This window comes from Muntiacus reevesi, chromosome 11 (genome assembly GCF_963930625.1).
Source record: "Muntiacus reevesi chromosome 11, mMunRee1.1, whole genome shotgun sequence".
Taxonomy (NCBI): Eukaryota; Metazoa; Chordata; class Mammalia; order Artiodactyla; family Cervidae; genus Muntiacus; species Muntiacus reevesi.
This window is the reverse complement of record NC_089259.1, coordinates 16,751,943-16,765,209: the sequence shown is the minus strand read 5'-3', so window position 1 is coordinate 16,765,209 and position 13,267 is coordinate 16,751,943.

Sequence of the window (13,267 nt, the reverse complement as noted above, 5' to 3'; positions counted from 1 at the left end):
GAGAAGGGAAGATGAAATCATATAGTAAAAGAGATGTAAAGGACATAACGGTTATTGTACAGCAGAGACCAGCACAGTATTGTAAAACAATTATCCTCCAATTAAAAACTGTTAAAAAGGATATACCAATTAAATGCAAAGTATGGACCTTGCGTAAATCCCAGTTCAAACAAACCAACTATCAAAAGCCAGTTGAAGAAATCTGAACATAGACTTAGATATATATTAGTTGATTAAAAAATAATGTTAATTTTGTTGAGGGATAACAGTCCTGTGATTTCTGCTAAAAAAAGAAAAAAGATAGTATTGATGGGTGAAATGATACTTGTTTGAGAGTTACTAAAATACTCCAAAAGAAATAAAAGTAAAACAAGGGAGGGATAGATGAGATGATAAAGAAAATATTGCTAACAGGTAAAGCTCAGTGATGAGCTCATGAGAAGTTATCATACTTTTGTTTCTATCTTTGTACCTGTATTGGAAATTTTCCATAATTAAAAGTCAAAGATGAAGACTTCCCTGGTGGTCCAGTGACTAAGACTCCAAATTCCCAATGTAGGGGGTCCGGGTTCAATCCCTGGTCAGGGCACTAGATCCTACATGCTACAACTAAAGATCCCACATGCCTCAATGAAAATTAAAGATCCTGCGTGCTGCAACTAAGACCCAGCACAGCCACACACACACACAAAAAAAGATGTCTGTGATATTTAAAAGACAAAAAAGCAGTGTTCAACAGCAAAATGTCTCTTCTCTTCCTCCTCTTTCCTTGCTGATTTCTTGGCTTGGTCTTCTGTTCCAATCACATAGCATGTGACCGTACAATCTGTATGTCTAAGAAGGGCTAGCTGGGTCAATAATATTGAAAACTGAGTTTCAAAGTCATTTCCAAGAGATCTTAGATTTTTAATAGTCATTCCAGTAAGCCTGTGACTTCTGGGTAAAGGTATGACTTACAGAGAAAAGGACCTTCCGTTTTCTAAAGATTGATTCTTTGTGAAATAACTGGTCAACAAGTCATACCTAGTCTGAAGCTCATCTTTCTAAGTGAATTGCAATTGACAGTCATCAATTTTCAAACAAGGAAGTTTCTAACTAGCTTGTGTTTTCCTCGTGGGTTTTTGTTTGTTTAATTGTATGTTTTGTTGTTTAGGGTTTTTATGGCCTGAATTCTTTCACGCTGTGATTTTTCTGCTCTGGTTTAAGTTCTCCTTACCTGCAATGCCTTGTTTGTGTGGCTCTGTGATCAGAGCCAGCACTCCTAATCCTTGGCCAGACCCCTCTGCCTAGAGTTAATCTATCCAGACTTGTTTAATTTAGCAAAGTCCTTCACAGAAGCCACATAAATATTTGACTTAGCACTTTCAGTTTTTATATGTACATGGCTTCTTAAAAAGTCAATTACTGTTTTCCATACTTATTATTCTGACCAGAATTTGGTGTGGAATGCCCTTTTCTTACAAAAGCCATAGTAACCATCTTCCTGACCATGGTCTCTGAGTATCTGGGGAAGATGAGTCAGGTATCAAGGTTCACTACCCTCCCAGCCACGAGATCCACCCTTGGCTCCAAACTGAGCCGATACACTATCGAAGTGATATTATATCACTCTCATAGATCCTATCAAAATCTGCAAAACAAATTTTAGCTGTTTCCGAAATACAGAAAGAGGTGATCTATAAAACAGTTTTATCAGTCAGCATCTTTTCTTCTGCTGGAAACAATGAGACTTATAGGGAAAGAGAGGGAAGCTTATCATGCTCCTTTCAACCAGTACCTCCAGGCAGACAGAAATTGCAGACTCCTTTAGTTCAGAGCTTAGTGCTGTAATCTGTACACAAGAGTGCTCACAAATGTACTTATTTCCCACCAGGGATTTGGATTTCCTGGGTCATCTAGCAGAAAATAGTTTACTATAGAGGCAATGTTAACTTAAAAAAATAGATCACAAGTAGGATTACATATTTGAAGGAAGTCTCTGTTATACTAGACCCTTGATAAAATTATCTCTTGAACTGAATCAATGAGCAGTTATGGTTTCTGTTTTGAGTCCCCATAACATTCACACTCCTTCAGACCCCAGAATATTCAGTGTTGAATAAGCAGGATCTTTCTCAGAATGCTGCTTCCAAGAGGCCTTTTACTTGTCAACAGGACTGGACTTCAGCCTTTTATTCTCCAAAGTGATTCAGCCTTATCACATTCAAGGGATCCCTAGATTAGAGGCAATTTGAACATTAGACATTAAATAAGAAAATAAATTTTCTTATACTCTGGCTACTGAAGACACAGTATCCAGCTCACTGTCCTAACATGGCAACAAAACCAGTGCCAAGTCTGAGGTGTATGTGGCTTACACTCCCATGGTCATGAAAAGAAGGTGTTAGTCGCTCAGTCGTGTCCGACTCTTTTCGACCCCATGGACTGTAGCCCACCAGGCTCCTCTGTCCATGGGACTCCCCAGGCACGAATACTGGAGTGGGCTGCCATGCCCTTCTCCAGGACCCAGGAATCAAACCTGGGTATCCTGCATTGCAGGCAGATTCTTTACAGTCTGAATCACCAAGGAAGCCCATTTCAACCCCTAAATAACATTCTGAAACTCAAAGGAAAGAAAAAAGCCAAAAGAGAGGTTTGGTTTGGTTTGACATTAACAGCCGCTAAAGTCCTTACAATGATACCAATTTTGAGGGGAGGCTACATAGAACGATGTTAAATGCATTGAACAAAATTAATTCAGTAAATCTTTATTATTTACTATGTGCCAGCTGCCATTCTAGGTACTGGGGAAAGGATATAGCATGAATGAGAAGAGTCGAGTCTCTGTTGTCAGGGAACTTAACATTTTACTTGGGGAAACAAGCAACAAATAGGCACAAAAACAAAGATATAATAGGTCGGGTGATAATAAGAATCATGGGGAAAGTAAGGCATTATGGTAATTCATGGCTTCTAAGAGAACAGACCAGAAAACTCTTAGACCCTGTGGAGTGCAGGCAGAGATAAAAGGAGATTATCAAAGCCACAAAGTCACCCACGCACAAGGCCCTGATGCTTGGTCTCACTGTGCAGCAGAATGATAAGACAGGTGGTTTCCAGCTGCTGGGTGCCGAGGGGTGAGGGGAGGCGGCTAAGGCAAGCCCACAGTTCTGTGCTCCTTGACCCTAGTGGATGTTTCACTCCAGACAGACTAAGAGGACCACAGAATCCCAGAGGAGCTTCCATGAGAAAACAGGGGAGGCTGTAGAGAGTGTTCCCAACCACTTTAAAAAAAATAAACTTTCCTTTTTAATATTTATTCTTATTTGGCTGCCCCAGGTCTTAGCTGTGGCATGTGGGATTTAGTTCCCTGACCCGGGACCAAACCCAGTCCCCCTGCACTGGGAGCTCGGAGTCTTTGTCACTGGACCACCAGGGAAGTCCCCCCAATCACTTTCTTACTTCTTTCTTCTTTGCATTACTTATTAACTGTTTTAAGAGCATTGAGTCAAGTTCTTGTCATCGGTTTTGCCCTTCCTTCAACTTGAAGCAGTCTTCGTGGTCTGGTCTGGGTTGGGCTAAGGACACAGTACAGATTGACATTGCTGGTGTTGAGGGTGGAGGTGGGATCCACTTTAGAAAAGGTGCTCAGACCAGACCTACCCAATGAAGTGACGCCAAGTAGAGACATGGATGAAGTAAGGCAGTGAGCCTTGGGCTATATGTAGGGGGTGGAGGTAGAAGGGTGGAATTCCTGGCCCAGAAATAGCAAGTGCTAAAGTTCTGAGGCAGGATTGCTCTAGGTAGTTTAAAGAAAGGTGAGGCAGCCACATGACTGGAGAGGAAAGAGAAAGGGGAGAGAGGGCCAATGAAGGGGAGGTCGGGGGATTACTTATGGCCTTGGAGAACATGTGAGAACTCTGACTTTTATTCTGAATGAAAATGGATTGGAGTGACTGATGTACCTGAGACTCTAGCTGCTCTGTTTGGACTCGGCTCTAGGGACCAAAGATAGAAGCGGCAAGACTGGTTATTAACGGAGGCTATTTCACTGATCCAATCAAGAGCTGACAGTGGCTTTGACGAGCACGTTAGCAGTAGGGACAGAGATAAGGGGCTGGCTTCCTGATAGTCTGTTTTGAAGATGGAACATACCAGATTTGCTACTTGATTAGGTGCGAGGTTTCTGAAAAAAAGAGGTATCAAGGATGAAGACACATTTTTAGCTTGAGCAACTGAGAGTTGAGATGAGAATATGGAAAGGCTAGTTTATTTTATTTCTTTTTGCAGGGATGGGTGGGATGGATAAAATTTTCCTTTGAATATGTTAAATCTGGTATGCCTACTGGACAAGTAAAATGAGGATGTGAAAAGATAGCGACTATAGCTTTGTTGTTGTTTAGTTGCTAAGTCATGTCTGACTCTGTAAGCCCACGGACTGCAGCACACCTGGCCTCCCCGTCCCTTACCATCGCCCAAGTTCATGTCCATTGAATCGGTGATGGCATCCAACCTTTAGCTTAGGGGAAATTTAAGTGAGAAGTTTTCCAAATGACGGATGTTTATTTGAAGGGATAAGTTATGTGCTTGCCTTGGCCTTCAGTTTCAAAACAATGGGAAACTAAAATCTGTAAGTTGTTTTTAGTGTTTATATTATGATGTAAATCTAATACTGGGACTGCTATATTTTCACTCCCCCTCTCCATCCAGATGTGAGGTTTACAATAAAGATACTTTCACAATGAAAACATTAAACAAACATTTTAAAACATGAGCTAACCATAAAGAATTGTGCATGAATGCTCATACCAACTTTATCCATAATAGTCAAGCATTGGAAATAACTCCATATGCAGGAGAAATGATAAACAAATTATAGTATTTATTAAAAAGTAAAATTGTTGTTTATTTGCTAAGTCATGTCCAACCCTTTGGGAACCTGATGGACTGCAGACTGCCAGGCTCCTCTGTCCATAGAATTCTCCAGGCAAGAATACTGAAGTGGGGTGCCACTTCCTCCTCCAGGGGATCTTCCCGACCCAGAGAGAGACCACATGTCTCCTGCCTTGCCAGGCGAATTCTTTACCACTGCACAACCTGGGAAGCCCCTAGGTAAAATACTCCTCAGCAATTAAAAAGAAATACTGATTCATGCAACAACATGGATGTCAAAAATATTGGGTGAAAAAAGCCAGACTAAAAGATTACAAGTTCTATGATTCAAGTAAATTTCAAGAACAATGAAAAACTAATCTATGGTCATAGAATTCAGCAAGTAGTTGCATCAGATGGAGGAAAAATTGATCAGAAAGGAGTATAAGGAAACTCTCTAGGGTAATGAAGTTGTTCTGGTGATTGTTAGCCCAGACATAGAAAATCGTCATAATTCACTGTATTGAACACATGTACATTTTATTAAATGTAAATTCTATCTAAAATACACAACAGGACATGAGCCAACTACTGAAGGATTATGTACTACTGAAAAACCTAGGCAAAAAGCAATTAATCTAATTGAGCACAAACTGGGAGTTCTGAGTTTTCCAGCAATCAAAGCAAAAGGTAAATATTATTTAGCTTTATTATCTAATATCAGCATGTTTAAAAGAAAAAAATTTTGCTATCACTACATTTTAAAGAATATCCAGGGGAATTCCCTGGCAGTCCAGTGGTTAAGATGCAGCACTTTCAATGCAGGGGGTGTGAGCTCCATTCCTGCTCAAGGAACTAAGATACAGCATGCCAAAGTGCAGTCAAAAAACAAAAAAGACTATTTCGATAAAAATATCTTACAAATGTTTTCAATAAAACCCTCCTAAAAGTTGAAGAAACATTTTGGGCTCGTTTTTATTTCTGTCAGTCCTCAACAGAAGTAAGAGAACATTAAGTTATGGGTCCATGAAGGAGGGCCCCCCTGGTGGCTCCGTGGTAAAGAACCTGCCTGCAATGCGGGTGATACAGGTTCGATTTTTGGGTCAGGAAGAGCCCCCGGAGAAGGGAACGGCTACCCACTCCAGTATTCTTCCCTGAAGAATTCCATGGACAAAGAGAGCCTGGCAGACTATAGTGCATGGGGTTGCAGAGTCAGACACTGACCCACTTTCACTATGAAGGGATTTCTATGGGGAACCTGAAGGAGGCATTCAAGGTAGCTTTCTAGAGTGCCACCTAGCTGCAAGGATAGAATCTAGGGACTCATTCTTGAGAAATAAAGGATTCTCAGATTTCAGAAGCTCACTTTTCTGCATGCCTCAGCTGGGTTTGTGACAGGAGTTGGATATCAGATAATTAGGGGTTAACGAAAGTGGAATGTTCTCTGGAGCTGGTTAAAACTATATATATGGAGTTCAGCTACTGAACTTGTATGTGGTTAATTATATGTTTAAGAACCTTTCTGGGACTTCCCTCATGGTCCAGTGGTTAAGACTTTGACTTTCAATGCAGGGGTACAGGTTGGATCCCTGGTTGGGGGAGCTTAGATCCCACATGCCTCTGAGTCAAAGAACCAAAACATGGAAACAATATTGTAACAAATACAATAAAGGCCTTAAAAAAAAAAAAACAAAAAAACCTTAAAAGAAAAAAAAGTTCTAAGAAGCTGCCATATTCACACCCAAATAGAAAACAATGCCTGGGTCTGCTTAATGGATAACTTCCTCTGGCATTTAGGTACCTCTGCCGCAACCCCTTCCTGTGCTTCCCAGCAGTGCTGTAATGGACAAACTTAAGCAGGGAAGTACTTTGTTAGGGCTTTCTTGGTGGCTCAGCTGGTAAAGAATCTGCCTGCCAATGCAGGAGACATTAAGAGATCCAGGTTCAGTCTCTGGCTTGGGAAGACCCACTGGAGGAGGAAATGGCAACCCACTCTAGTGTTATTGCCTGGAAAATCCCACGGACAGAGGAGTCTGGTGGGCTACAGTCCATGGGGTCACAGAGTCGGACATGACTGAGCATGTGCACACACATACACACACACACACAGTACTTTGTTGTTCAGGACTCCCAGCTTTGAACACATTTAGCATCCTTGGCTCCACTCAGGAAGTACAAGTAGCATCCTTAGCCTTATGACAACCAAATAGTCCTGCTCTGTTTTTAAACTTAGCATCACCCCTTTCGGGAAACACTGGGGCTTAAAAGAAAATTGGTTATCCTTTTGATTGTGGAAGAGCATCTGATCCCAAATTCAGTGGAATCACATGACACAGAAAAATATATAAGCTTGGTTTGAAACATTTGGGGGACATATGATATCAGTTATCCACTTCTGTCATACAAAAACTTAATATGGCTCTCACAGAACATTTTACTTAGAACAAGGCTATGTCTTTGCACAATGAGCCTGCCAGGATGAAACAGCCTCCAAGTAAAATCCTCACCAGCTGAATTAGTTGAACCCACAAAATGTTGCTCATTCATTCAACAAATATTGATTGAATTGTCCATTCGAATGATGAAGACTATCTGCCCCAAATACTTTGGTTATAATAAAGTTGATGTTAAACTTTTTGTTCTCTAGATACAATGGTCAAGAAGTTAGTTTATTCCTTCATTCAGTGTTAAGATTTATTACATTCCAAGTAGAGAGGACACAGTGGTAAGCTTTGCTGATAGTCTACTGGAACGTTTCAGGGAAACAGATAATAAATATGGAAATTATTAATATTAGAATTAAAGAGTTATCATGGCTTTTTCTGAGGAAATGTTTAAATTGAGATATAAAGGATGAATAGAAATTAAATGTTTTGTTTGTAGGGAGGGAGGGGTTTAGGGAGAGAGAAAATTGTTTTAGGCAGGGGCACCAGATTATACAAAAGCCAGAACAGGTTAGCATGAAAACAGAAAACTGGTGAAGACAAATCTAGTGAGGGCAGAATTTTAGGGCTTGGTAATATTTCGACCTTTCTCCTAAGTGTAGCAAAACACCATCATAAAATTTAACAACAAAAAAAAGACATGATCAGATTTACATTTAACCCAACTCATTCAGGTCCAAAATGGACAGATTGGAGAAAGCAACTTAGATTTTGGAAGAGACATCTAGACAACTGGGTGGGCAACGTTATATTATGTAGTAAAGGTGATGGTGGGCAAGACAAGGGAATGAAGGTGGAACAGGGAGGAATGATTGATTCACTGAGTAAATAATTAAGAGCTCCAACTATATGCCAGTGCCCTATTAAGATACTGACGAGTCAAGTGGGGGAAATAAGCAGGAATAACAAAACAAACTTTCAGTCATAGTATCATAAAGGAGAAATATGTGATACCATGAAGTTGTGAAACAGCTTCTCCTAATGCTTCAGAAAAGGTCTCCTTTGAGAAAGGGAACTAGATTCTGCAGATTGACTAGAAGTCAACTACAGGGCATGGTGAAGAATGAAAGGGAATAATTTTCAAGGGAGGAAAAACAGCATTTACACTGTAAGGAAGCCAGTGTGACAGACTCCAAAGAGCAAAGGGGAGTTTGATGAAGACGAGGTTGCAGAGGTGGGATAGCACTATATTATGCAGCAGTAAGGAATCTGTCCCTTATTCTAAGAGCTAGGGAAAGCCCTGAACATGTTTTAAAGCCGTGTGTATTATTAAAAAAAAAAAAAAAAACACACATCAAATTTGTGTCTTGAAGAGATTGTTGTGGCTGCAATAGGAATAGATTGCAGGGGTGAAGTGGATATTAAGCCATCTCTGCAAAAACCATGAAGATGCTGGGAGGTGAAGGACTTGGTGACTGGGGAGAGGATGGGGTTTCTGGGTTGGGCTTCTTAAACACGTTCCCAGTTCATGACAGGTAAAAAGCACATCACCTGACTAGAAGTTTTTCATCTTTTTTTTTTTTTTTTAATATTTATTTGGCTGGCTATGTCTTAGCTGTGACATGCAGGATCTTAAGTCTTTGTAGAATCATTAGTTGCAGCATGCAAACTCTTGTGGCGGCATGTGGGATCTAGTTCCCTGACCAGGGATGGAACTCGGGCCCCCTGCACTGGGAGCATGGAGTCTCAGCCACTGGACCACCGGCGAAGTCCCTGTTCTCACCTTCTTACTCACTAGGGCAAGCATTACATCTTGCCCTGGTCATCTAAAAATTACATGCTATATATATGGAATTTAAAAAGATGGTAATGCTAACCCTATATGCAAAACAGAAAAAGAGACACAAATGTACAGAACAGACTTTTGGACTCTGTGGGAGAAGGCGAGGGTGGGATGTTCTGAGAGAATAGCACTGAAACAAGTATACTATCTAGGGTGAAACAGACCACCAGCCCAGGTTGGATGCATGAGACAAGTGCTCAGGGCTGGTGCACTGGGAGGACCCAGAGGGATGGGATGGAGAGGGAGGTGGTGGGGCGGGGGGGGGTTCAGGATGGGGAACACATGTAAATCCATGGCTGATTCATGTCAATGTATGGCAAAAACCACTACAATATTGTAAAGTAATTAGCCTCCAACTAATAAAAATAAATGAAAAAAAAATAAAAAAATAAAAATGACATGCTACATTATACGTTCAACTGTCAACAATGGTGGGAATGGGATGAAAGAGGATGGTAGAAAGAGGGGGGCAGTCGCCTTTTACCATCAACATTTCTATATTACATGACTTTTACAATAAAAATGTGAATACAAATGTAAGTCGAAAATTGAATATAGAAACCCCATCAAATTATTTACAAATATAAGCAAGAAAGCTAGGATTACCTTGTTTTATGGCACTTAGAAATGGATTTTGAGCTCTGAAGAGCCCACTCCCACCCATCTGCTTCTTGGGACTCATCTGCAATAGAAGACTGGAGGGATTAAGAGTCCACATCAAATAAAGGCTACAGTATATGCAGGAGATGCAAGGTACACAAGTTCAATCCCTGGGTCAGGAACATCCCCTGAAGAAGGAAATGGCAACCCACTCCAGTATTCATGCCTGGAGAATCCAATGGACAGAGGAGCCTGGTGGGCTATAGTCCATGGGGTTGCAGAGTCAGACACGACTGAGTACACATGCGTTTTTTTAATCTTAAATTGTGATTAATATTTTGTCAGTAAGATAAAAGCCTAACAATGATCAACAGTGAGAGAGCGGACTAGACTACACTTTTCCCTCATGCAATACTTGAATGAGAAAAACCAAGAGAGAAGAGAGCTAACCCTAACTTTGGACAAGACATTTAACAAACTGACAGATCTGCAGTTTCGTGGAGCTGAAACGATGTCCTTTTTATAAACACATACACATGACATCCTCACCTGGGAAACTGAATCTCAGAGTTAAACATGCAAGGATTGGTGCCCATCATTCAGAGCAGGACTCATAATTCCAGCCAACAAACTCCTCTCTAGGTGGAAAGGAGGTGTCCAATAAACCATTAAATGTGCACTTAGCAGGATGTTAGCCATTCAGCCAGCATTAACTCATAACTGCATTCAAATGTGGCATCTGGACTTTTTCCTTCCAATAATCCATTTGCTTCTTGTTTTATTATTAAACTGCCTTTGAGTTTCTTTATAGTCTACACCCCACATCCACTGTTTGAGATAAATACCCTTGAGAACACTGTTTTGTTTTGCTTTGTTTTTGCATCCTACTTATTTTAACATGGATGTGGAGAATCTAAAACAGACACAGCAAAAGCCGAAAATTTAAAAACATGCACTGAAAAATAGGATCAGTGTTTACCTGCTAACACATACCAGTGATGGGGGTTCCCAAAAAACTAGATAGGAGTTACCAACAACTAGACAGCACTGTACAAAGCTCTTTCACATTTATTATTTTGTTCCATCTTCTGCCACAGTGATCAGACCAGAGTCCTAACGACGTGCAAAGATTTTAATCTTCTGACATGTGTGCTCTTTATTCAGCCATGCAATAGGATGTTTCTGGAAGGGAGCTGGATTAGAGCAATCATAGATAAACATGCACATACACAAGATGGAGAGCCTCGGGGAACTCAAGTGTAGGGAAGCATGTGTGAGTCTCCTCCCCCACCCCAGGAAACCGGGCAGTCCTCTCTGCCTGCCTGATTCGGTCATCTTCTCACTCACTTCCTTTGCCTTCTGCTTTCCCCAAGCTCATGACCATACCAAGACTGCAGTCTCAGGCATGGCGTGAGTTCAAAAGGTACAATCCTGAATCTCAGCTGGAGCTCCGAAATTCCTGGGCCACATCTGACTGATCAAGTTTGGGTGAGAGGGACACCTCTGTTCAACTGACTCTAAATAAGGGATACACACCTCAGCATTTTTAATGGCAAAAATGTCATCCATTACCGAAATGTCCAAAAAGAGAGAACTTACTAGAAAGTTACACCACACCCACAATAAATATAATGCAGTCTTTAAGATGCAGAATGTTCAATGACCTGGGAAAGTGCTTACATTAAGTGGAAGAAAAGACCATACAACAATGAAGACCCAGAAGTGCATTCATCAAAATAACAACAAAAATCAGAGTCAGTTCTTGGTAGGGAATAATTTCCCCCTTTCCTTGTTTTTCTATGTATTTTCCAAATCTACAAAGAGCATGCTGCTATTACAGTTAAGATGATACAGTTTTAAATATACACTCAATTCCTTATTATGCAGGCCTACCCATAAACCCCTGCAGGATCTAGTACTCCAACTCCTCTTCTTCCAGGGCAAGTCTGAGGATTCGAAGCTGGCACTGTCACAAGATGGGCAAGTCTGGGTCCCTGGGAACCCTTCCTGCCACACTGAAGTAATGATGAAAATGACAAAAGTCCTGCTGTCCGAAACCACTGAGATGTTGGAATTGTTACAGCAGTTCATCTATCCTATTACTATTATCAGTAGGAAAAGACAAATTAAGATGCTCCTTCCTGAACACAAACCTTCAATATCAGTCCATGATCTATCAGAAAGAAGTCCTCAGGATGGCAGAAAAGGTCCACCATGACCTGGTCCCATGCACTTCACATCCCCAAAAATCTCAGATACTCCTAAAGGCTCCTAAAACCTCTGAACCCAATCTTCCCATATTCCGGCACCAATCACAACTGTGTTACAATTAGTTGGTTATTAATCGGTTCCTCTCATCAGACTGACCGTCTCTGCTAAGGCACAGTTGTCTTTCTTTTTCACAGGTGTAACTTCAACACTTAATGCCATGTGCACGGCATATAAAGGATGCCAAGTATCTGCTGAATGAATTAATAATGTGCTCCTAAGTGTTCATAGCCCCTAAAAACCATGAAATTTTAGTGCCTTGGAGGCAGGGAAAAGCAATTCTCATTTCATCAGAATATATTCTCTTCTAAAACAAATTTCAATCCCCAAGTATCTGTCTAGCCAGCCTAAAGCTTTTACAGTATTACTGAAAGGAAACCAAGAGCCAGGACTCAAAATAATATCCTTGTTAGCCTAGTACTGGTTCCTACACTAAATCCTTTATGGGTTTGTAAAGCTTTAAAAAATCTGACTTCTTAAATTCAGAATTGGAATTTGTCTCAAGAATTTACAGTGAAATTACTCTTAGATATTTTAAATAGAGGTGGATTCTAAATTATTTCAGATAGGAAACAAACTTAGAAATATAAGAATCACCATGATAACTCAAAATGCTCCATTTGTGAAGAGATATTCCCAGGAAAGCACTTTAGTTTATGCTCCTTGGAAAGTTTAGGTTTAATGATAGCCCTTCCATTAAATACAAAAACATTCCTTCTAAATGTTTAAACAGCATCTTGAGTCTTAGATGTTACTTGAACAGTATCCGTGAAGAACATAGTTATGAAACCTATGACTTTACCCACAGTATACAGAGAACTGGATTTTTAAGAAATAGTTTCTTCTTTAATATGGATTACCTCAAGATAAGAAGGACCAAATTACTCTTTGGTTTTATTATATGGGAAAAACAACACACAGTCCTTTAGTCAAACAACTTTGTGATATTTATATTCCATTGCACAGGTAGAGATTATACAAATTAGTAATACAAGTTATTCCTTAAATTCCAAACAGTTTCTAAAATATCATTACACCAGATGCCTAGAATATTAAAACATCGAGGTGGAAATCATACTCTAAATAGTTAAATATGACACTGAAAATACTACACATTTTAATTAGAGGAGAAAATTAAAATGTGTGCTAAAATGCTCTAACAAACTAAGTAGCAGGGCAACAGCTACAAGTAAGTCCCTGTGGTCCATTTTACATATGCATATATGTGATTATTAGAGAACCTCTCTTCTTGAAAATGCATAATTAAAACACAAAAATCTGGGTACATGGATTAATGAAATTTAAACACTTCTAATACCTA